At 39.5% G+C, this 26,378-nt stretch overlaps 2 pseudogenes; both read left to right on the forward strand.

Annotated features, from left to right (window-relative positions):
- The first annotated feature begins 3,601 nt into the window (after positions 1-3,601).
- Positions 3,602-6,174, forward strand: LOC126765155 (histone-lysine N-trimethyltransferase SMYD5-like; annotated as a pseudogene).
- An 18,921-nt stretch (positions 6,175-25,095) lies between these two features.
- LOC126765156 (uncharacterized) lies at positions 25,096-26,178 on the forward strand (annotated as a pseudogene).
- Positions 26,179-26,378: the final 200 nt, after the last annotated feature.

Consider the following 26,378-nt stretch of genomic DNA (forward strand, 5'->3'; position numbering starts at 1 on the left):
AAAAGTGATCATATTAAACATTTGAAAATTGTGTTTCTTCAAATGCACAATTTTCACACAAATTATTTTTCAAAAATTTTTCCTGAAGTTGAAAATTTATATTTTGAAATAACGGCGGAGTATTTCCAAAATCTCAAACTTTGTATAGCGAGATTACAAAAAGGAGAGCCCGAAATTAGGTTCTCTTCAGCGTGATGTCCTGTTTGAAGATTTTGCAATAGAAGAAGAACCTGAAATTTTGTACCGTTTTGACTCGGATTTAAAATGTACAAAAGTTCCAATCTTTTATCTACCTTGTATATATCTGTCTCTGCTGAGGAAGAAACAGCAGAAGTAATAGAGGAAGACAAAAACATATCTGAAGTTGAAGTTGAAGAAGAATCACTTGAAGAACTTCATAAAGCTTCAAAAACTGAGGAAAAACCAACTAAATTGGCAACTTGTCATCTATCTCTTCCGACAGGCTCACATTTTGGAAAAATGTGGGAAAGTGAAGTCCAGGTTAAATCGTTTGAAGACGAAATTGAAGTAGCTGATCATATTTTGGAAGATGATGCTAAAACACAGAAGGAAGATAAAGAAATTGTTCAAATCAAAGAAACGGATTCAGTGAAGACATTAGGGTTGCAATGGGACCCAAAACGTGACCTCTTTAAGTTGAAAGCAGCAGCTCAACAGATGGAAAAAAGTACAAAAACGGTTGCAGCTTTGAAGAACACAAGAACATCCAAGGGTGGATCCAGCAGCAGTAAGGACGAACGCAAATGCAGTAAGTCTGATGACGATAAATCAATGAGAAAAGATGAGAATTCCGGCGACAAAAAGGATAAAGACATTAGTGAACAAAAATCATATTCAAACAAGAAGGATGACAAAAAAGTCTTCAGTGAATACATCTACAAAATCGTCGTCCACAGGAAAGCAGACAACACCTTCACGTAATCTTTGGGTATCCGGGTTATCTTCATTAACGAGAGCCAGTGATCTGAAAACTATATTTTCTAAATATGGAAAAGTTATCGGAGCCAAGGTGGTCACCAACACCCGAACTCCGGGTACACGTTGTTATGGCTATGTAACAAAGTCATCATCGTCGGATGCCAGTCGAAGTGTCGCCAAAACACGTGTGGATACAACAAAAAAAGATGAAGACAAGAAGTTACGAGACACAACTTCTAAGACGAGAGACGACAAACGTAAAACTATTGATACAAAGAAGGACGATGCATCAAAGAAACCTGAAGTGGAGAAGGATAAGCAACGCGATAAAGAAAAGGAGAAGGACCATAATAAAAAAGACGTAAATAAAACTATTGAAATAGCCATAATAGATCCAGTTGGAAAAGCAGATGTAGTAACAACCATTTGGGAGTTACTAATACCATGGCAGCGTTAAAGCAAACGGACTAACTAAAAACCAAACGTCGATTACAATCTGCGGCTGGAAGTCACTTTTGAACATGTTTATTTTCTTAAATAAGATAAGTTAAGAAATTTGTAATACTTAAGATCATAAAAACATATACAGTCCATTAATAATCATTTCTTTCCCTCGGCAATATGTTCAAATATCATTGAACATGCTTATTTATATGCAAAGCCGAAATTATACTAACTAAATATAAATATATATCTAATGAATGAAATACTTCTCACTCAGTGAAGGTCATTTTATTTCCCCCCACCAGAGGTAAGGAATAAATAATCTTTTTTGAGTTTTAAGAATGAAATATTTCTCACTCAATGAAGGTCATTTTATTTCCCCCCACCAGAGGTAAGGAATAAATAATCTTTTTTGAGTTGTAAGAATGGAATATTTCTCACTCAATGAAGGTCGTTTTATTTCCCCCCACCAGAGGTAAGGAATAAATAATCTTTTTTTGAGTTCAAAAGTTTGATCTTACAAATCAAACAGCTTGATGTTATAATTCAAACATTTTTGGTCCTTCGAGCCGGATGAAGAGCTCGGTCAAAATCAAAAAGTCCTGTATTTAAAAAACAGGCAACATACAAAAAAGCCCTGTTTAAAATACAGGCAACATAAAAAAATAATTGTAAGACGGGTGTATATTCCCGCATATTAGAACCTTTATTTACATTTTTGGTCCTATCGAGCCTAAAACAAAAAAAAAAGAGCTCAGCCAAATTTAAAAAAACCCTGTTATTAATACAAATACAGGCAAAATTAAATTGTAAGACGGGTGAATATTCCCGCATATTGACAAAATAAAAATAATAATAATAATAAGACGGGTGTATATTCCTGCATTAAAACCGATCGCATAAGCCGTTTTAGCAGAGACTAAACGCAGTGATCTAACTGCTATCCAAGAAATATTCCGCGGCTGTGAGTCGAGGCACAGCAAGGTCAACTAGGCGACCAAATCAAATACCTTCAACGATTTCTTTGGAGAAAAACAAGCAGCAACATGATAAATAAATACAAGTCACATACATTTGATTTGGATCTTGGAATCTTCATATTCAAGAGGAAAATTCAACTCCTCAGAGAAGTAATGGAAGATCTCCACCAAATCACTATAATAAAAAGTGATCATATTAAACATTTGAAAATTGTGTTTCTCAAATGCACAATTTTCACACAAATTATTTTTCAAAAATTTTTCCTGAAGTTGAAAATTTATATTTTGAAATAACGGCGGAGTATTTCCAAAATCTCAAACTTTGTACAGCGAGATTACAAAAAGGAGAGCCCGAAATTAGTTATATTTCTCTTCAGCGTGATGTCCTGTTTGAAGATTTTGCAATAGAAGAAGAACCTGAAATTTTGTACCGTTTTGACTCGGATTTAAAATGTACAAAAGTTCCAATCTTTTATCTACCTTGTATATATCTGTCTTCTGCTGAGGAAGAAACAGCAGAAGTAATAGAGGAAGACAAAAACATATCTGAAGTTGAAGTTGAAGAAGAATCACTTGAAGAACTTCATAAAGCTTCAAAAACTGAGGAAAAACCAACTAAATTGGTAACTTGTCATCTATCTCTTCCGGCAGGCTCACATTTTGGAAAAATGTGGGAAAGTGAAGTCCAGGTTAAATCGTTTGAAGACGAAACTGAAGTAGCTGATCATATTTTGGAAGATGATGCTAAAACACAGAAGGAAGATTTTACTACTGCACTAAAATACATAAAGGAAAAATGCACCGATGCAGAAGGTGATAATACCGGCAGGAATTCAGCGCAAAAGAGTACAAAAACGGTTGCAGCTTTGAAGGACACAAGAACATCCAAGGGTGGATCCAGCAGCAGTAAGGACGAACGCCAATACAGCAAGCGTGATGACGATAAGTCAAAGAGAAAAGATTAGAAGTCCGGCGACAAAAAGGATAAAGACATTAGTGAACAAAAATCATCTTCAAACAAAACTTCGCAGAAGGATGACAAAGTGAATACATCTACAAAATCGTCGTCCACAGGAAAGCAGACAAAACCTTCACGTAATCTTTTGGTATCGGGGTTATCTTCATTAACGAGAGCCAGTGATCTGAAAACTATATTTTCTAAATATGGCAAAGTTATCGGAGCCAAGGTGGTCACCAACTCCCGAACTCCGGGTACAAGTTGTTATGGCTACGCAACAATGTCATCATCGTCGGATGCCAGTCGAAGTGTCGCCAAAAGACGTGTGGATACAACAAAAAAAGATGAAGACAAGAAGATACGAGACACAACTTCTAAGACGAGAGACGACAAACAAACTATTGATACAAAAAAGGACTATGTATCAAAGAAACCTGAAGTGGAGAAGGATACGCAACGCGATAAAGAAAAGGAGAAAGACCATAATAAAAAAGACGTAAATAAAACTATTGAAATAGCCATAATAGATCCAGTTGGAAAAGCAGATGTAGTAACAACCATTTGGGAGTTACTAATACCATGGCAGCGTTAAAGCAAACGGACTAACTAAAAACCAAACGTCGATTACAATCTGCGGCTGGAAGTCACTTTTGTTGTCCGGCAGAATGTTCAAAATTGAACATGTTTATTTTCTTAAATAAGATAAGTTAAGAAATTTGTAATACTTAAGATCATAAAAACATATACAGCCCACTAATTTTCAATAATAATTTCTTTCCCTTGGCAAAATGTTCAAATATCATTGAACATGCTTATTTATATGCAAAGCCGAAATTATACTAAATATAAATATCTATTTATATATTAATACATACATACATACATAATGTATTTACATGCAATGCAGCAAAATAAAAGAAAAAATATGTAATAATATATAAATAGATATTTATATTTAGTATAATTTCGGCTTTGCATATAAATAAGCATGTTCAATGATATTTGAGCAGCCTGCGAAATCAGAAATGACCAGGGAGATTTAGTTCTGATTGTAGCAATTTACATCTCTCCCAACCAATCAATAAAATCAGTTATTGAATTTTATTTTAACAGTTATTTGTGGAAACTGAAAATATGGAACTTGAGTAATAGATTATGCAATATATGTTAAATAAAATATAAAATATCTTTTAAAATTAAACAAAATACTTTCATTTTTAAACAATTAAACTTTGTAATTGCCTACCCTTGTTATATGTATATATTCATCTCATTCTTTTGTCGATTTACTGAAGTTTCACTTCTATCATGTGTGAATCGCACACACACAATTTTTATCTTTTTAGATTCGATTTTAAAAACTGTTGTAGGAAATGTGCCTCGCTTGGCGAAACAATGCATTGGTAGTGCCTTTGCTAGAATACGATCTAGCAACACCATGGTTGCAACAATTTACACAATGTCCCAATTATAAAATTCAATACTGTTCCGAAGATTGTCGTATGAGGGCTTTAATTAAAAACCATCGACATGCTTGTTTGGGTTCTTTCCACACAGATGACACAATCAAAAAATGCATTGAATGAAGTAAGTGTAAGTGTTGTACTTGTACCAACATTTTCGATACTTTCAGAAATATGCAATATCCGCCGGGAACTGGTACAATTATAGGGGTGCTTTATTTGGCCAGCAAATTAAGCTATTAGCTTATTTTGTATATTAGCTTATTTTGAATATTGAACTAGAAGCATTGCCAGTTCATAGCTTTTTTCATTCACAATAGCAAAGTTTTTCCCAAAAAAAAAAAAATAGTAAAGCGAGAAACCTCATTTTGACAGATGAAAATGTAAACAAACCAAAATTACAGATTTTTTGAAAAAAAAGAATTAAGACAAATATGAACACAAGTTTCCAGTTTTTTGTATTCTAGACCTCAAATAACTAAAATAAATATAACTAAAATAAGTATATTAATATTCTGTTTAAAAATTTGAAATTTCAAACTAAATTGTATATCACCTGATTGTTCTTGTCCGCATTACCAACCCAATTCATTTTTAAGCGAATATATGGACTAAGCTAAGTGCGTTTTATTTGTCCATGATTTAGCTATTAGCTTGTGATGGTCAAATAAAACACGGCTTAGTTATTCGTTTAATGGACATCTACATATAAACAAAGTAACAACAAAAACAGTTTCAGTCCCTTCAATCTTTCCAATCGCTAACAGTGATTACAAACAGAAAATATATCACAAAATGTTGTAAGCAGTCTTTGAACAACAAATGTAACAACTTTTTGTAGCATTTTGTACAGCATTTTCGGACGAGTAATTAACTGCTTTAAGTGTAATGTTTCCGAAAATTGCTTAACATATTTTCAAGAGTTAGCCTTTAGTTCCCCAACGAGGAGGCTTTGAAGGCATTATTGGGTATGATTGGCACAAATAGTCAGGGCATTGCGGCGAGTCCGTCTGCGGAATGGGTGAAAAATGTGAGCGATTTACCAATGCCTGAAGGTGATGAAACAAAACTTGGCGAATATATTGATGACATTTACAATAAAGTGGGAGAATATAAGTTAACAACAATTACTTAATAGTTAAATATTCTATTATTATTTAAGACGTATAAATGTTTATTCCTTAAAGTCGCGGGTGAATTTTTCAACTCTGAGGGTGCGGGATTTTATCTACTTCAAAGCAAGATTAAGCACACTAATTCGACATTTCTTTATATAAACGACATAGTTGTGTTGAAAGCGGTATCATCAGCGGACTCGACCCGGATTTTTCTGGCCAAGGTCTGTTTTTTCGGCGATCTAACCCCGATTGGATTGATAAGTATTATTTAAAGTTTGTCGTCCTCCTGACCCATGCTTGCATTGAGTCCAACCCGGGCCAGGAGAAATTTTTCTGCTGTGTCTGCACCAAAAGGTTCCATCCAAACTACACCTCAGTCAGGTGTAATCCATGCAATGGATGGAGCCCTCTTAAGACCTGCTCAGGTCTTAGGACGCATAGGGAGTGGACCACGAGTTACGTGGCCGCATGTTGCCAACGCGCTACTGCCAGAATAGCCTCTTCGGCTGTGCAATCTGCACCCAGTTCCCGCACTACGCCGCCACTCACCCCGAGTGACCAACAGAGGACCTCCACGGTCCCCAGGAGCTCGAACGGGCAACATAGCTCCCATTCTGACTTGTCACCACCTACACGCCACTCCCTCACCCGCAGGATCACCCAAATCCGCCACAAACCCCAATACTTCAATTCAACTGCAACGGACTCCAGAGTAAGATCGAAGATACAGTTCCACTCATGAACCGGGAACGCGTATAGATAGCCGCGGTCCAAGAAACCAAGCTAAACAGCCTCTCAGATTTCCTGAGTTGCGAGATAATGGTGGTGGCTTAGACTTCATATTGCACAAAACCGTTAAATATCGTCTAATCGATGAAAACATCGACTGTAGGGATACTACCCTAGAATGTCAGGATATCACCTCAACATAGGTGCGCTACTTCGTGGCGAAAACCATTTAGTACTAGGCGACTTTAGCACACACCATGATCTTTGGCATTCCTGTCTGTCAAACGATCGTAGGGGGACGGTGCTGGCGGAACATATTGACGATTAAACATTCTGCACAGTGAATGACGAAGCCCCCACCAGAGTTATGGGCACCTGTAATAGCTCGCCCGATATTACCATTGCTAGTGGTGGTCTGATAAATAGCATAATCTGGCGACCTATTCTAACTCTCGAATCAGACCATCTTCCCTCGATCAGGAAACCTCCCGATTTTGTTTCTGTGGACAACCGTATCTTCGTTAACTTTAACAAAGCTAAATGGGCCGGTTTCACAGAAACTACTGAGAATACCTTCAACGCTTTACCTATTCCTACGGACGTGTCCGTTGGCGAACGTCGGTTCTGCAAGGTGATCGCAGCAGCTACCGCTCGCAAATTTCCCAGCCGAAGCAGCCGTTTTAGAGCACCTAAAGTCCTGCAACCTCTCCATCGGTGTGAGTAAGATTTGGTCCACTGTAAGGCTTTGTCTAATCCGAAGAGACATGATGATTGAGTTAAAGTTCAATGCAATGGCCATGCCTTTTCGGACCCGAAGAAGTGCGCAAGCTATTTTAGCCAGCGATTTACACTGCACCCTTCGGTAGACAAAGCAAAACGATGAGTTACCCGACGGCTGTGAACCATCTACATAAGTCCATTGGCCCTGATGGAATCAACATGCTTAAACTAAAGCATCTAGGCTCGACGGGAGTAAGCTACCTCACCAAGGTCCTCAACCTGTCGCCGACCACTCTTCAAATACCCGAAGTGTGGATATTCGGAAGAGTGCTTTCACTACTGACTGGGAAACCCGCCAACAAAGCGGATTTGAATCGTCCGATAACTCTCTTCAACCCAGTAGTGAAGACACTTGAGATCTTGCTACTCCCGACTTTCACTCACCACCTCAGCCTAGCAAACCACTAGCATAGGCTCCGAAAAGTGCACAGCTCCACCACATTACTCAGCGTCATATACGCCCAGATAGTTCGTGGTCTTAACCAGAAAACACCATGTGAAAGTGTAGCGTTGGACTTGTCAAAAGCATTTCACACAATCGGTCACACAACGCTACTGCAGGACATAGAACAAACTACGCTCCCCCAGGACTGAAGAGCTGGACCATGAACTACTTGAGCGGTCGACAATCAGCCGTACTGTTTCGAGGAGAAAATTTTAAACTGACGAGTATTAATCAAGGGGTTCCGTATGGTGGTGTCTTCTCCCCGCTATTGTTTTACTTCTATATCTCCGAACTCCCACAGCCACCAGGAAAGTTTCGGACAAAGGAATCGATGGCATGTGTAAGGTAAACGGCTATCTCTCCGATCTTTCTCGCTTCTTCTCTGGACGGAACTTAATACTCAATACTAATTTACAAACTGAACTAAGGTGTACAGACTTGACCTTCATATTGCAGTCGACGGCGTCAAGATTCCGACTGTCAATAATCCTAAGATTTTAGGTGTAACTTTTGATAGTCTATGCTCTTTCATACCTCATACGACCGCGATTATCGCCAAGGTATAGAGGTAGAGGAAATCCTAAAGTCGCTGTCTGGCAGCACTTGGGAAAAGGACAAAGAAACGTTGTTGGCAACTTACAAGGCAATCGGATGCAGTGGAACGCAGATAAACAAGCTTCAGACAAGTCAGAACACTGCACTCCGGACTACTACAGCATGTTTCCTGATGTCTCCCATTGAACATCTACATAGTGAAGCGCTTATGTTTCCAGTTAAGGACCATAATGAACTCCTCTCCAGGCAGTTCCTGCTGGGATGTTTCGCAGAAATCACCCCTGCAGTCACCTTGAAGCGGAACCGACTTCTAAGAACATCAAGAGATCATTCCGCAATTACATCGACGTCGTTAGACAGTACGCCGACCAGACTTCGGACGCAACAAACTTCCGACAAGCACTGACAGCCATTCACAGTGGGGCCATCAACACCTTCACCGACTCCCTTCCTGTGAATGGCGGGCTCGGGGTCAAACCACCACCAATCGCATACGAAGGGCGGCAAAAAACGAGAGCGTAGCTTCGTTTTGAATACTGTAGCAGGTTAAGCACCTACTTATCTATAATAGACCTCAACATATCCAATATATGTGCTGCGTGCAATGAGTCCCCCCATTAAACTGGTCACCGCTTTGCATGCTCCACCAACGCCACTCATCTAACATCCCTGTCCTTTTGTTCCGACCCCGTCGAAATAAAACGTTTCTTGGGATTTCCGGTATATGACGTCGACAACGACATGACGAACCCTTACCATCCTAACGGGGCCTAAGTACCCGTCATAACAACAACAACAACAATAACCACCGGGATGAAACGACAGAACCGTCGAAATTACGATGCAGTCTGAAGGATTTGCAAACCAGTTACGTGAGTGGAAAGTGCTAAAAGACTACACAGGTAGTGTGGGCCGAGATAAAAGAACAAAAACAGCTAAAACGGGAGAACACGCAAATGAAATGCTTCTAAACTATACAGAAAAAAGCTTCTCGTGACCATATACGAAACCCCACTAAAATACATGGCTAGCAGCAGACCTGAGAAATTTTCAAAGATAAAATAAGCAGCATCATAGAGTCATGTTAAGCAGCAATGTCAAAAATAAAGTGCGCATATCCAAAGAAAGCAGCTTACTGGTAGAGGGATGAAATAAAAAAGGCTGCGTATCCGATGACAATATGCAAGGCTAGAAGAAGAAGAAATGGAATGGAAGAATATAAGGAATATAAAGCTGCTAAAACTGAGCTGAAATGTGTGATAATGAACAGAAAGAAAGATAAATGGGAAGCGTTAGGAAATGTTAAAGATAATCGCCAAAGACCGTTAGCACTTATTGCTATCCATGTACAATGCATATCTAAACGAGTACATTCTCCCAGAATTATGGAAGAGACAGCAACTAACCCTGATAAGTATAGATAAATTAGACCCAGAAACACCTCCCGCATATTAGATACGGCAGGGAAGTTGCTAGAAAGATTGCAATGTCAGACGAATTCTATCTCGTTGGTTATACGGACGACGTCGTCGCCGTCATAACCGGTCGCAATACCGACATAGCTAGACGTAAACTAACACAAGTTATGTTGCGGCAACAGACATAGCTTGACTCACACGGTCTTGACCTAGTTGAGGAAAAAAATCGAGCTGATTCAACTTATTAAAAAAACATTCCGCTGGAGGTGAACATGCAAGTTCATCCTAAAACTATTGGCGGACAAGGTAACCTAAAAGAAGATGGACCGCCAAACTAATCAATGATATAGAGATGTGGCACAGTAAGAAACACGGCGAGGTACACTACTAATTAACACAGATGCTTTCCGGTTACTCTTATTTTCTAAAATACCTCAGCCACTTGATGATGCCAGCCATACTTTTTTTAAATGCCGTGGAAAATCTAGTTATCTAGTCTAGATACTAAAAAACGGACATGGACGCAAATTCCCCGATCCCGGAGAATTCAAGTCCATAGCATGTGCGCCACAAAGCCGTGGCATCCCTGGACGCAGGGACATTAGAAACTGATCTGCAATAAGTACCATCTCAGCAACTTTGCGTGGCAAGGGAAAATTCCATGGTAAAAGGTGGGAGTGTTTTAATGGGTACACCACTCACGTTGGAAGACGATCCTTATATAGTTCGAAGTCATTTTAAGCGCTTCTTATAACCTAAAAAAAGAAAAATAAACACGATAACTGTGTTGTTGCTTTCAAATGTAAATTTTTAGACGTGAGGGCAGTTACTAAACAAAGACAGTTAATAATATCTATATATTATTCTAAGACAAGGCGCTTATTTCCAGAGATCTGCAAAACGTACAGAGACAAATAATACATCAAATTAAAGTGTGCGATGTGAAACTTTGCACAAATTTTACAGATTTTAAATTCATTGAACCACTTTTGACATATTTGCGTTTAAAGTTCTTCAATTTTTACATTAAGCTAATATAAGCAGCGCTTCTACAGAAAAGAGCATATATGTAAGAGAATGAATAATTAAAAATGTTTCTGTCATTTGCTTTCGTTACACACATACCCATATACGCGAAGGCGCAATTGCGAAATCTAACAACAACAATGTTGTCTGCTCGGTAGCAAAATGACAATAAGCATAGATAACTTGATACGAGACTCTTTGGTTCGAGAGAGAGCTGTCAAAACTCGCATTATTTATAACATTTGCCAATGATGCCACTGCTGAAAAATATTAACTTGGGTATTTAATAAATTATACAAAACACTAAATTAAACACTTTGAAAATGCATACATACTTCTTCTTCTTCTTAATTGGCGTAGACACCGCTTACGCGATTATAGCCGAGTTAACAACAGCGCGCCAGTCGTTTCTCCTTTTCGCTACGTGGCGCCAATTGGATATTCCAAGCGTAGCCAGGTCCTTCTCCACTTGGTCCTCCAACGGAGTGGAGGTCTTCCTCTTCCTCTGCTTTCCCCGGCGAGTACAGCGTCGAATACTTTCAGAGCTGGAGTGTTTTCGTCCATTCGGACAACATGACCTAGCCAGCGTAGCCGCTGTCTTTTAATTCTCTGAACTATGTCAATGTCGTCGTATATCTCGTACATCCTTCCATCGAATGCGATATTCGCCGTGGACCATAAATCTTTCGCAGAACTTTTCTCTCGAAAATTCGCAACGTCGACTCATCAGTTGTTGACATCGTCCAAGCCTCTGCACCATATAGCAGGACGGGAATTATGAGCGACTTATAGAGTTTGGCTTTTGTTCGTCGAGAGAGGACTTTACTTTTCAATTGCCTACTCAGTCCGAAGTAGCACCTGTTGGCAAGAGTTATCCTGCGTTGGATTTCCAGGCTTGGTGGTGTTAATACTGATTGTCAACAGTGACGTGAGTGCCAAGTGGCGAGTGCGACGACTGTTTGTTTGATGACAGGAGATATTTCGTCTTGCCCTCGTTCACTGCCAGACCCATTTGTTTTGCTTCCTTGTCCAGTCTGGAGAAAGCAGAACTAACGGCGCGGGTGTTAAGGCCGATGATATCAATATCATCGGCAGACGCCAGCAGCTGTACACTCTTATAAAAGATGGTACCTTCTCTATTAAGCTCTGCAGCTCGAATTATTTTCTCCAGAAGCAGGTTTAAAAAGTCACACGATAGGGAATCGCCTTGTCTGAAACCTCGTTTGGTATCGAACGGCTCGGAGAGGTCCTTCCCGATCCTGACGGAGCTTTTCGTGTTGCTCAGCGTCAGTTTACACAGCCGTATTAGTTTTGCGGGGATACCAAATTCAGACATCGCGGCATAGAGGCAGTTCCTTTTCGTGCTGTCGAAAGCAGCTTTGAAATCGACGAAGAGGTGGTGTGTGTCGATTCTCCTTTCACGGGTCTTTTCCAAAATTTGGCGCATGGTGAATATCTGGTCGGTTGTTGATTTTCCAGGTCTAAAGCCACACTGATAAGGTCCAATCAGTTTGTTGACGCTGGGCTTTAATCTTTCACACAATACGCTCGATAGAACCTTATATGCGATGTTGAGGAGGCTAATCCCACGGTAGTTGGCGCAGATTGTGGGATCTCCTTTTTTATGGATTGGGCATAGCACACTTAAATTCCAATCGTTGGGCATGCTCTCGTCCGACCATATTTTACAAAGAAGCTGATGCATGCTCCTTATCAGTTCTTCGCCGCCGTGTTTGAATAGCTCGGCCGGCAATCCATCGGCCCCCGCCGCTATGTTGTTCTTCAGGCGGGTAATTGCTATTCGAACTTCTTCATGATCGGGCAATGGAACTTCGGCTCCATCGTCGTCGATTGGGAAATCGGGTTCGCCTTCTCCTGGCGTTGTGCATTCACTGCCATTTAGCAGGCTGGAGAAGTGTTCCCTCCATAATTTAAGTATGCTCTGGGCATCGGTGACTAGATCACCTTTGGGGGTTCTACAAGAGTATGCTCCGGTCTTGAAACCTTCTGTAAGCCGCCGCATTTTTTCGTAGAATTTTCGAGCATTACCCCTGTCGGCCAGCTTATCAAGCTCTTCATACTCACGCATTTCGGCCTCTTTCTTTTTTTGCCAGCAAATGCGTCTCGCTTCTCTCTTCAACTCTCGGTATCTATCCCATCCTGCACGTGTTGTGGTCGATCGTAACGTTGCGAGGTAGGCAGCCTGTTTTCTCTCCGCTGCCACGCGGCACTCCTCGTCGTACCAGTTGTTCTTTTGCACTTTCCGAAAACCAATGGTTTCGGATGCAGCTGTACGTAAGGAGTTTGAAATGCCATCCCACAGTTCCCTTATACCGAGTTGTTGATGAGTGCTCTCAGAGAGCAGGAGTGCAAGCCGAGTAGAAAATCGTTCGGCAGTCTGTTGTGATTGCAGTTTTTCGACGTCGAACCTTCCTTGTATTTGTTGACGTGCGTTTTTTGCTGCACAGAGGCGGGTGCGAATCTTGCCTGCAACAAGATAGTGGTTCGAGTCGATGTTAGGACCTCGGAGCGCACGCACATCTAAAACACTGGAGACGTGTCTTCCGTCTATCACAACATGATCGATCTGGTTGGTAGTTTTTCGATCCGGAGACAGCCAGGTAGCTTGATGAATCTTTTTGTGCTGGAATCTAGTACTACAGATAACCATATTTCGGGCCCCAGCGAAGTCGGTCAGCCTCAACCCATTTGGGGATGTTTCCTCGTGGTAGCTGAACTTACCGACGGTAGTGCCAAATATACCTTCTTTGCCCACCCTGGCGTTAAAGTCGCCAAGCACGATTTTGACATCGTGGCGAGGGCATCTCTCATAAGTGCGTTCCAAGCACTTATAAAAGGCATCTTTGGTCACATCGTCTTTCTCATCCGTCGGGGCGTGGGCGCAGATCAGCGATATGTTGAAGAACCTCGCTTTGATGCGGATTGTGGCTAGACGTTCATTCACCGGAGTGAATGATAGTACTCGGCGACGGAGTCTCTCTCCCACCACGAATCCCACACCAAACTTTCGCTCCTTTATATGGCCACTGTAGTAAATGCCACAAGAACCCCCTCGTCTCTGTCCTTGTCCCGTCCATCGAATTTCTTGGACGGCGGTGATGTCAGCCTTTATTTTCACGAGGACATCAACCAGCTGGGTAGCGGCACCTTCCCAATTAAGGGACCGGACATTCCAGGTGCATGCCCTCAATTCGTAGTCCTTATTTCGTTTGCCATGGTCGTCATCGAAAGAGGGGTTTCTCATCCGAGGCTGTTTGTCATTTTTCATTGGGGTAGGCTTTTTACGTGGCGGGTCCCAAACCCAGCGCACAACCCTATGCAGGGGATGTTTCGCCTTCTCACTTTAGCTCGCCTTCGAACGGATGTTCTTAGGCTACCCAGAGGATACTTGGTCAAAGACCGGAAGTAGTGAGCTGCTTGAGTCATGTGTAAAAGAATCGTTTCTGGCTACTCCCAAGTGAATGGCGATCAGAGAACTTTCCTCACTAGCGTGAACTTCTACACATGACTCCGTCCTCCAATCCCAATGCATACATACATATATATGTAAATGCTAAAATGCAAAATCATTAATTAATTTACATAAACATTTATTTTGCCAAAATATGTTCGCACAGTTTCATTTCACACTAATTTCGTCAAGTAATTATAGCGCTGCTTTTCTGGCATCCCGCCTTTTTCACTAACTGCTGGTTGACGGCACCCTGATTGTGTTTTGTTGCCAGCTCAGAAAACAGATCAGCTGCAAGCGAGAGAGCAAGAAAAGAGATTCTAATCAAGTTATCTATGACAATAAGAGAATGACGAATATTACAAATTACAAATGTTTGCTTTGGCATGTGCACTGGTACATACATACATATGCATGCGCTAAGGCGCTATCTACGATTTGACATGCGCTCTCTTCTATGTTGCACGAATATGTATGTACGAGCTAAGGAACACTGCGCTTTGACATGCGCACTCTACTTTGTTTTATATTCACACATAAATACTTACAAACATATGTATGTACATATATACATATGTATGGGCGAAGACGCAAGTGCAAAATCTAACAGAAATATTGTTGTCGGCGTTATTTTGATTAGAAGTGCGTTAGGTAAGCTTTGAGTCGGTTCAGTTTTCTTCCAAAAGTCAAGGCGGCTATTAGCAGCGAATACATACATACTACATCGAATTTCAGTTCAGATTCAAATCAATTATTAAAAATAAAATGCCAAACCAAAGGCGAATTAGACGAAAAAGGAGTTTAACAGGTCGAAGAGAAGAGGTGAATGTTATAGATAAAAAGTAATTTTTAAATGTTAATGTATGTATGTATATGAATTGACCTGTTTTATTACAGCCGTAGTCATGCAGGATCTATGGCAAGTTATTTCAAAGCTGCCCTAAACTCCGTAGTTCTTCCGGAGTATAGTTCGCTTGGGGGTTTGACTAATATATGTTTACACTGTAAAGCAAAACATTTCGGAAGTGAAAAGGTACCTGTACTTTTCATTGTTTTATATTCGTAATATATGTATATACATACTTATTGTCTTAATATTTGGTTGAAATTGTTACTAGGTAAGAAATGGCTTTACGACATGTTGTCATGTCGGAAAAGTTAAACTTCAAGAATTACGTGTACCTGAGTTTTTGAAAGCTGTGTTAGAAAATGATTTGAGCTCTTGGCGGAGATATATTTGGAGAATATTCGGCAGCTAAATAGTTCGTTTGCTTTTGCATCATTCGAAGCGAAAATTGCGGAGCCTACAGGGCGCGGACCATATTGCTTCCGAATACATGGATCAATATATCATAGGGTAAGTCCATTGCATGCAGATCATCCTTCAGAATCCTCCTACGCCCAGCTGTTTATTCTTGACACGGTTCAAGCAACTGATATAAGGGCACAACATAATTCAAACTGCGATAGGTATTTGCTGAGAGAAATCCACGAAATGCTTTCAAATATTAACCCCTTGGCAAATGAGTATAAGCATATGGCGCAGGTTGAACGCGAAGAGGAACAGAGGGCCTGAGAAGAAAATCGCAATGCTCGCCGAATTAGCATGCTACTTTTGCTTAGATCGATTATTACGTGATATTCACCAAAATGAAATACCTTTTGGTGGAAAGGTTATTTTATTAGGTGGTGATTTCAGGCAAGTTCTTCCTGTGGTGCCCAATAGCTCACGCTATAGTTGGCAATTGTTTGAAACGGTGCTCACTTTGGAAATTTTTTAGGTGTCTCAAACTCTCAACGAATATGCGTTCTAAAGAATCCTTATACAACAGTTTTCTTTTGCGTGTTGGAGAAGGTCGAGAGCTCTCTCCAGAGTCGAAAATCAATATACCAGAAGAGATAATTTTGCTAAATGAAAATTTAGTGGATTGGGTATTTTAGCCTCAGTCTGGTGTTATTAAATAGCGAAATAGTAAATATGTTGCCCGGTGAAGAAAGGGTATATTATAGCGTGGATACTGTCGTTTCTGAAGATCCTCAAGAGCATGTCGGATTCCCTACAGAATTTCTAAACTCCCTTAATTTCAGTGGAGTAGCGCCTCATGAGTTAAGGCTTAAGGTTGGAACAGTTGTGATGTTAATCCGCAATCTTAATACATATGAAGGGTTGGTCAATGGGACTCGCTTGATAGTAAAAGCACTACATTGTAATTGTTTGGAGGTCGGAATTTTAACCGGTGAATCACAAGGGAAACAAATTTTACAGCCCAGCGAATCAACACTTCCTTTTATTTTAAAGCGTTGCCACTTTCCAATAATTGTAGCATTTGCAATAACAATAAACAAATCTCAAGGGCAGACTCTAGCAAGAGTTGGTGTTTTCCTCAAGGAGGATTGTTTTACGCATGGTCAGCTGTATGTCGCATTGAGTCGAGTACGATCTTCTCAAGATATTAAAGTTAAGACTTACGACCAAAATAAAACCACTACGAATGTAGTTTTCCATGAAGTACTTGAATAAATTGAGTTTTTATAAACAATTTTTTTTTTTACTTTTTTCATTTTAAATAACGGAGTCCCCCGATTATCGGGGGTTATTACTAGTATAAATAATTAGGAAACACTGTCTTTAATAGGCTATCGAACAAATGGCAAATCGACGAGCTATCACAATCCAACTGAAATAAACTGCGAAAAGAGAGCGTATTTGTTAGATTAAATTCCTTATTGAATTTTACGGGTGTTTCTACCTTTAATTTAAAGGAATTTAATACAATGAGTATTTGTTGTAGGTTGTTTTGCTAAGTAGTGTCAAATTACAATCTATTACATGTGTTATTAACTTTCGAGTAAGTTGTAAAAAAAATATATATTTTTTTTATTACATGAATTTTTTTGGCCCAAAAAAGTGTTGTTTATGCTTAGGTTGTTTAAAACGTGTAAGTGTTTTGAAATGATTAACTGTTTTGTCATATTGAAGTGCAATTATTAAAATATAGGATATCAAGCTTATAACACTAATGTTATGTTAATTATCTTCGGGCACGATTCCGATTAAACTGTTGCAAACACTTATATTTTTAAAATATTCAGATTTAAAAACTCAAAAATTTGTATTATATCACATAGTATTTCTCAACGTTTCACATTTTTCACTTTGTATATTTAAATATATGTACACTCTAAACATTGAAATAAGTTTATATTTCTCTTTTATTTTGTTATTATAATCTTGTAATCAGTTGCTACAGAGTATTATAGTTACATACTTGTATACATATATAAATCAGGGTGACGAGAAAAGTTGAAATCCGGTTGAATGTCTGTTCGTCCGTCCGTGCAAGCTGTAACTTGAGTAAAAATTAAGACATCTTGATAAATGATTACAAAAAATATTCGAGTTCGTATATGGGCGAGATCATACCACTGCCACGCCCACAAATCGCCATTAACCGAAAATATATAAAGTGCCATAACTAAGCACTAAATTAAGATATAAAACTGTAATTTGGCACAGGGGATTGCAGTAGCCAGAAGCACCTGTGGGCAAAAATTTTTGAAAAAGTGGGTGTAGCCCCGCCGTCCAATAAGTTTAATGTATATATCTCCTAGACCACGAAAACTACAACAACCAAACTTGCTAAGCGCAAATCTCATAAGAATTCCTACCGATGGTATGAAAATGGATGAAATAGAAGATAACCCCGTTCACTCCGAATATAACGGTACTGTTCAAAACTACAAAAACCGCGATAAATTCACAACTAAATGCGCCAGAGACGCTAGAACTTACCGCCGGGACGGTATGACAAGGCTTTATAGGGGCCGTGGTAAAAATTGGAAAATGGGCGTGGTACCTGGTCGAGCCAATACCCGGAGTAATCTAAGTATTTTATTACGTAATGTTTTTATATAATATTACTTATTTGTTTATTATATTTAAATAATAAAATAAACATATGCATGGAAAGATTTTCTTACTTAATTTAATTTGAAATATAATTTATAGACACTTCTTTTCATTAGAACTAAGAGTGCTAAATAAAGAAAGAGGAATTATAGGGAAAAAGAGATATCGCAGCGAGTTGCTCATATTTGCTTATTATCATCTGGCAGCGCCCTATTTCCTCATAATTGTTAGAATAGAAATGATGCTCACTATGAGTGTAAAAAGTAATTTTTTAAATATCGATTTCTCACTTTTAAAACCTGCAAAAAGTTTAAGTTGTGACTTTGTTTTAATTATTCTTCACTGGTGTAGACCTCGCTTACGCGATTATAGCCGAGTTAACAACAGCGCGCCAGTCGTTTCTTCTTTTCGCTATGTGGCGCCAATTGGAGATTCCAAGCAAACAACATTCAGAGCTGGAGTGTTTTCTTCCATTCGGACAACATGACCTAGCCAGCGTAGCCGCTATCTTTTAATTCGCTGAACTATGTCAATGTCGTCGTATATCTCGTACAGCTCATCGTTCCTTCGAATGCGATATTCGCCGTGGCTAATGCGCAAAGGACCATAAATCTTTCGCAGAACCTTTCTCTCGAAAACTCGTAACGTCGACTCATCGGCTGCCGTCATCGCCCATGCCTCTGCACCATATAGCAGGACGGGAATTATGAGTGACTTATAGATTTTGGTTTTTGTTCGTCGAGAGAGGACTTTACTTCTCAATTGCCTACTCAGTCCGAGGTAGCACCCTTTGGCAAGAGGTATTCTACGCTGGGTTTCCAGGCTGACATTGTTGGTGGTGTTTATATTGGTTCCAATATGGATGAAATTATCTACAACTTCAAAGTTATGCCTGTCAACAGTGACGTGGGAGCCAAGTCGCGAGGGCGACGACTGTTTGTTTGATGACAGGAGAAATTTCGTCTTGCCCTCATTCACTGCCAGACCCATTTGCTTTGTTTCCTTGTCCAGTCTGGAGAAAACAGAACTAACGGCGCGGGTGTTGAGGCCGATGATATCAATATCATCGGCATACGCCAGCAGCTGTACACTCTTATAAAAGATTGTACCTGCTCGATTAAGTTCTGCAGATCGCATTTCCAGCAGTAGATTGAAGAAGTCGCACGATAGGGACTCGCCTTGTCTGAAATCTCGTTTGGTATCGAACGGCTCGGAGAGGTCCTTCCGATCCTGACGGAGCTTTTGGTATTGCTCAACGTCAGTGTACACAGCGGTATTAGTTTTGCGGGGATACCAAATTCAGACATCGCGGCATAAAGGTAGCTCCAATCAGTTTGTTGATGGTGGGCTTTAATCTTTCACACAATACGCTCGATATAACCTTATACGCGACTTATCCCACGGTAGTTGGCGCATATTGTGGGGTCTGCCTTTTTATGGATTGGGCATAGCACACTTAAATTCCAATCATTAGGAATGCTTTCGTCCGACCATATTTTACAAAGAGGCTGATGCATGCTCCTTATCAGTTTTTCGCCCCCGTGTTTGAATAGCTCGGCCGGTAATCTATCGGCCCCCGCTACTTTGTTGTTCTTCAGACGGATAATTGCTATTCGAACTTCTTCATGGTCGGACAACGGAACGTCTGCTCCATCGTCATCTATTGGGGAATCGTGTTCGCCTTCTCCTGCCGTTGTACTTTCACTGCCACGTAGCAGGCTGGAGAAGCCCTCCATAATTTTAGTATGCTCTGGGCATCGGTCACTAGATCACCCTGAGGGGTTCTATAAGAGTATGCTGCGACCTTGAAACCTTCTGTTAGCCGCCGCATTTTTGGTAGAATTTCCGAGCATCACTCCTGTTGGCCAACTTATCAAGCTCTTCACTCTCACGCATTGCGGCCTGTTTCTTTTTCTGTCTTCAAATGCGTCTCGCTTCCCTCTTCGTCCGGGATGGGAGAGTGGTCGATCGTAACGTTGCTAGGTATGCAGTCTGTTTTTTCTACGCTGCGACACGGCACTCCTCGTCGTTCTTTTTATTTTCCGAAAACCAATGGTTTCGGTTGCAGCTGTACGTAAGGAGCTTGAAATGCCGTCCTACAGTTCCCTTATACCGAGTTGTTGACGAGTGCTCTCAGAGAGCAGGAGTGCAAATCGAGTAGAAAAAAATTGTTCAGCGGTCTGTTGTAATTGCAGTTTCTCGACGTCGAACCTTCCTTGTGTTTTAAACTTCTAACCTCGGGCCTCAACGAAGTCGATCAGCCTCAAGCCATTTGGGGATGTTTCATCGTGGATGCTGAATTTACCGACCGTAGTGCCTAGATACCTTCTTCGCTAAAGCTTAGTACGCAGCTCTCAAGAAACGTAAAAACTTCATATAAAAAAACGCTTAAGAAACGGGCAAGATACTTTCCTGCGACAAACTTACTTGTGCTAGTACGAAGCTCTCAAGAAATCTAGTACTAATTTTTGATACTTTTTTTCAGTAAAATGTGAATATGGCAAACCTTGTTTTGCGAAGAAACATCAAATCAACAATTGTTTCTTGAAGGAAATTCGAAGTAATCGTCAAATTCGTCCTAAATTAGTTGAAATCATTATTATGAAGTATATTCCATTTTGAAATGTTGCATAAAACCTACCAATCATCAACAACATTTCTTAAATCTCAATAAAAATATTTATGTTACCATACACATACACACATACATATTACGCACAAAGTTTGTTTTCTTTGTTTATTCTCTCTTGCTCTTCTAATGTAGATCATTCACAATGCGTAACCAGCTGTCAAAATTACTTGAGAAATAATGTATTTTTTTCCTTGAGCAATTACTTGAGAGCTGCATACCAACCTTAAACGAGATTTTGATATCGAGGCGGGGGCAGCTGTCATAAGTGCGCTCCAAGCGCTTATAGAAGACGTCTTTGGTCACATCGTCTTTCTCTTCCGTCGGGGCGTGGGCGCAAATCAGCGATATGTTGAAGAACTTCGCTTTGATGTGGCTTGTGGATAGACGTTTATCCTCCGGGGTGAATGGCAGTACTCTCTCACCACGAATCCCAGACCAAATTTGCGCACCTTTATATGGCCTCTGTAGTAAATACCACAAGGACCTACTCGTCTCAGTCCTTGTCCCGTCCATCGCATTTCTTGAACGGCGGTGATGTCAGCCTTCACTCTAACGAGGACATCGACCAGCTGGGCTGCGGCACCTTTCCAATTAAGGGACCGGACATTCCGGGTGCATGACCTCACATCGTAGTCTTTAAGTCATTTGCCATGATCGTCATCATAATGAGGATCTTTCATCCGAAGCTGGATGCTATTTTTCATTGGATGCGTTTTGTTTACGTGACGGGTCTTAAACCCACAACCCTGTGTAGTGGGTGTTTCGCCTTCTCACTTTACCTCGCCTGCAAACGGATGTTCTTAGGCTACCCAGAGGATACTTGGTCAAAGACCGGAAGTCGTGAGCTGCTTGAGCTATATGTAAAAGAATCGTTTCTCGCCACTCCCAAGTGAATGACGATCAGAGAACTTTTCTCACTTGCATAAACTTCTACACATGACTCCATCCTCCTTTTTTTTTTGCTTAAATATTACAGTTTATTCAAATTAGTTTGAAGCGCAAAAATTGCATAAAGTGTGTTGAATGTAGTGAAACAGCTTGTTGAAATGTTCGAGTTTTGAGAATTTGTGAACATTAAAGTCAAATATCTCGTAAACTAAGCGTTTGCAGTACCTATAAGCCTAATATTTTTTAGTAAGGGACTTCTTCTTTCCAACGGTACTTTCAGATCGCGGCGTCAAAGAAATCGGAATTGTGCCTATGTTTGCTTTAGGTGTGTACTTTAAACCGAAAAATACTCTTCTTAAGATAAAATATCATCATCAGGGGCACCACTGTGAATTGTTAAAAATGTCTTAACAAGTCATAAATGCCGAAACTCCACTACATGAAAGCATCGTAAAGGGGCAGTAAAGAAACTATTATTTTGTAATATATCGGGTGATTTTTTAAGAGCTTGATAACTTTTAAAAAAAAAAAAACGCATAAAATTTGCAAAATCTCATCGGTTCTTTATTTGAAACGTTAGATTGGTTCATGACATTTACTTTTTGAAGATAATTTCATTTAAATGTTGACCGCGGCTGCGTCTTAGGTGGTCCATTCGGAAAGTCCAATTTTGGGCAACTTTTTCGAGCATTTCGGCCGGAATAGCCCGAATTTCTTCGGAAATGTTGTCTTCCAAAGCTGGAATAGTTGCTGGCTTATTTCTGTAGACTTTAGACTTGACGTAGCCCCACAAAAAATAGTCTAAAGGCGTTAAATTGCATGATCTTGGTGGCCAACTTACGGGTCCATTTCTTGAGATGAATTGTTCTCCGAAGTTTTCCCTCAAAATGGCCATAGAATCGCGAGCTGTGTGGCATGTAGCGCCATCTTGTTGAAACCAAATGTCAACCAAGTTCAGTTCTTCCATTTTTGGCAACAAAAAGTTTGTTAGCATCGAACGATAGCGATCGCCATTCACCGTAACGTTGCGTCCAACAGCATCTTTGAAAAAATACGGTCCAATGATTCCACCAGCGTACAAACCACACCAAACAGTGCATTTTTCGGGATGCATGGGCAGTTCTTGAACGGTTTCTGGTTGCTCTTCACCCCAAATGCGGCAATTTTGCTTATTTACGTAGCCATTCAACCAGAAATGAGCCTCATCGCTGAACAAAATTTGTCGATAAAAAAGCGGATTTTCTGCCAACTTTTCTAGGGCCCATTCACTGAAAATTCGACGTTGTGGCAGATCGTTCGGCTTCAGTTCTTGCACGAGCTGTATTTTATACGGTTTTACACCAAGATCTTTGCGTAAAATCTTCCATGTGGTCGAATAACACAAACCCAATTGCTGCGAACGGCGACGAATCGACATTTCACGGTCTTCAGCCACACTCTCAGAAACAGACGCAATATTCTCTTCTGTACGCACTGTACGCATTCGTGTGGTTGGTTTAATGTCCAATAAAGTAAACTGAGTGCGAAACTTGGTCACAATCGCATTAATTGTTTGCTCACTTGGTCGATTATGTAGACCATAAATCGGACGTAAAGCGCGAAACACATTTCGAACCGAACACTGATTTTGGTAATAAAATTCAATGATTTGCAAGCGTTGCTCGTTAGTAAGTCTATTCATGATGAAATGTCAAAGCATACTGAGCATCTTTCTCTTTGACACCATGTCTGAAATCCCACGTGATCTGTCAAATACTAATGCATGAAAATCCTAACCTCAAAAAAATCACCCGATATAAGCAAAGATACAGCTCAGAAGTGTTCATAGCGAGATGTTAAGGGGAGTCCTGGGATGAGTTTCTATCGCCTTCCAAGACCGGAAAATAGTTGCATTGTGTTACTTTCTTACTATTTATGGAAAAGTTGTCTCAAAAATTAAAATAATAAAGTTTTATATTTATGGCTTATTTTTATCTGGGGTAAATCAATAAATACTCACCACTGAAAAATCTCAAGCCTAAATAAGCAACCATGTATATCATCATATTATTATCATTTGCGAAATTGAATTTCATAAAAAATATATAATATCGAGTAATTTTGATAATATTAAGGCTCAATCACACAATAACCACAATCGTCACCCGCATTGAAGATCTTACAGATTCAAATAGAAATCAAATTTAAAATATTCAAAAATCTCACCAGTATTGCCATTGAGCAGGGTTGCCTAAGCTATGTTTTAAAACTGAATCTAGAACTAAAGAAAATAATTTTTAATGAACAGTACATATCTATTTTCATTGCTAAATGATGACCTAAGCTAAAAAAACTATTACTTAAATTATCCAATGATAAATTTTGTTTTTATGTTCTTAACAATTATTATGACATGTACATAGTACCAAATTCTGTTACAATAGTTAATTCTTCCGGTGTGTGTGTGGGCGTAAGAAAAGCGTGAATGATCTCACGTACACCAGATTTCGGTTAGAATTACCAATTTGGCATTAGGGAACCCATAGAAATGGGGTATCTCGAAAGGCAATAAATGTTGCTTAGGCTGTGTGTCAAGCGGTAACAATTATATCTGGGTTGAGTTGGGGTGAAAAAATTTCCTATGTAAACAAATTTTACATTTTGGTGCGCCATATGGCAAGTAAAATTTTGGCATTTGAAGCACGGTAGAGGAGGAGTAAGGTCACTATCAGCTGATGTTATGTAAACAAAGGCACAGCTGAGAGGTGCCACTGTAGAAACGTCAAGTGTAGTCCGGGGTTGAGTTTCTATTGGAATCCAAGATGGCCGACTTTTAATCAAGATGGCTGACTTTTGACCGGAAAATGGTTGCATTGCGTTATTTTCTTAAAATTTATGGAAAAGTTGTCCCAAAAATATTGGTTATATATAAAAGTTTAATATATTTTCTAAAGAAAATCGTTTTATTTTAATATATATTCTTAAAGATGAGAACAATATGAGCAAATACATGAAAAATTAAGTTTTTAATTTATGCCTCTTTTTAACTTACCACAGTAATAAATGTTCACCACAGAAAAATGTTACGAACAAATAAGCAACCATGCCGAATAGTGGGGTCCAGATTATGCTCATTCACAGCCATATTTACATTTTTGCCATCGTAACGAAGGTTTTTGCAAAACAATTTGTTTGAGTTTATTTCATGGTTAAATGCTTTACGATGGTTTATTTAGTTATTTGAATCTGGAAGAAGTGTGCAAATTTCCCTTGAGACGATAAGTAACAGATCGGGTTGGGATTTTATTCCAATAAAAGTACGGAATAACTAAACATGGCCTCGTTAATACTGCTGCGTAATGGGTCAGGTGCTGTTCCAATTTTATGATTTAAGAGATGTAAAAGCGATACGCGATGCTGTGAAGTACTCAAATGTATTTATGAACTTAGTTGGTCGTGAATTCGAGACAAAATTTTAAATTCAATGACGTGCTTGTGGAAGGTGCACGTCGCATTGCTAGGTAAGCTAAAATTAAACTTTATTTCAAAAGATTTACCATGTAATTTTTATTTTTTTTTATAAAATCAGCAAAGAAGCTGGTGTAGAACGTTTGATTATTTGTCTGCTTTAAACGCTAGTCCCAAACCAATGAGCTTTGTGTTTGAAGGTGGAAGTAACTTTTTGAAGAGCAAATACTCCGGTGAGCACATTCGGATGTTGTACGAGCTATTGTCAATTGCGCTTAGGATGCCGATACTGCTGGTCAGCTTTATTAAGCTGTTGTGTAGGTTTTGAGCAAAATTGAATTTACATACTTTCTAATATGCTAAACACCCACCTTGCAGACCAAAGCGTTACCAGTTGAGCGAATTAATTGACTGGTTTCATCGTGTTATGCGCAAAAATGAAAAATGGTGGGGATACCGTCGTTAAGACATGCGTTGCGATCCTACCTTCTTATTGAAAGCCAAGTTCACTGAGCTGATCTGTCCTGAACAACCTATTGGTGAGCTACATACGGAACGTGTCGATCGCGAATGTTTTACCGATGTCGTTCCCTCCGACATACCGTGGTTGAAGAATTTTGGTGTACAATTGACCTCCATGGAAGAGCAAATACCATGGGAATTGTGACCATATCGTGCTGCGCAATATTATGATGCCGAATTGGGAGAGTGGGGGGAACCAGCTCCACCAAATCCGATAGAATATCGGGAAGAACTACGCAAATAATAAACAACGCTCATCAAATGAAAGTTGGCAGCGTTGGTGACCAAGTAGCGATTTGAAAAGAAACATTTGCATCTACGCGAATTACAATTCGTTTTTACATCTAGTGAATTATGGTCGATTATGAATGGTGTGGAAGTTGATATTTAAACTTAAAAAAACAAATAAATGTAATTTGGCTAATAATGAACCGCTATTAAAAATTAAATAATTTGAGTTGTATTTTTAATTGGGCCAAACAAGTTATTATCGATTTGAATAATTTCAAACGGAATATATTTCGAACAATCATTTATTTTTTTAAATACTATGCCAGTATTGCTACTGAGCATGGCAAAATAGTGTTGCGTAAGCTAATTTAAACTACTTTTTACTACTATATAGATATTGCAAATTCAAAAAATAATTTCT

The sequence above is a fragment of the Bactrocera neohumeralis genome, unplaced genomic scaffold, assembly GCF_024586455.1.
Source record: "Bactrocera neohumeralis isolate Rockhampton unplaced genomic scaffold, APGP_CSIRO_Bneo_wtdbg2-racon-allhic-juicebox.fasta_v2 cluster10, whole genome shotgun sequence".
NCBI classification, from domain to species: Eukaryota; Metazoa; Arthropoda; class Insecta; order Diptera; family Tephritidae; genus Bactrocera; species Bactrocera neohumeralis.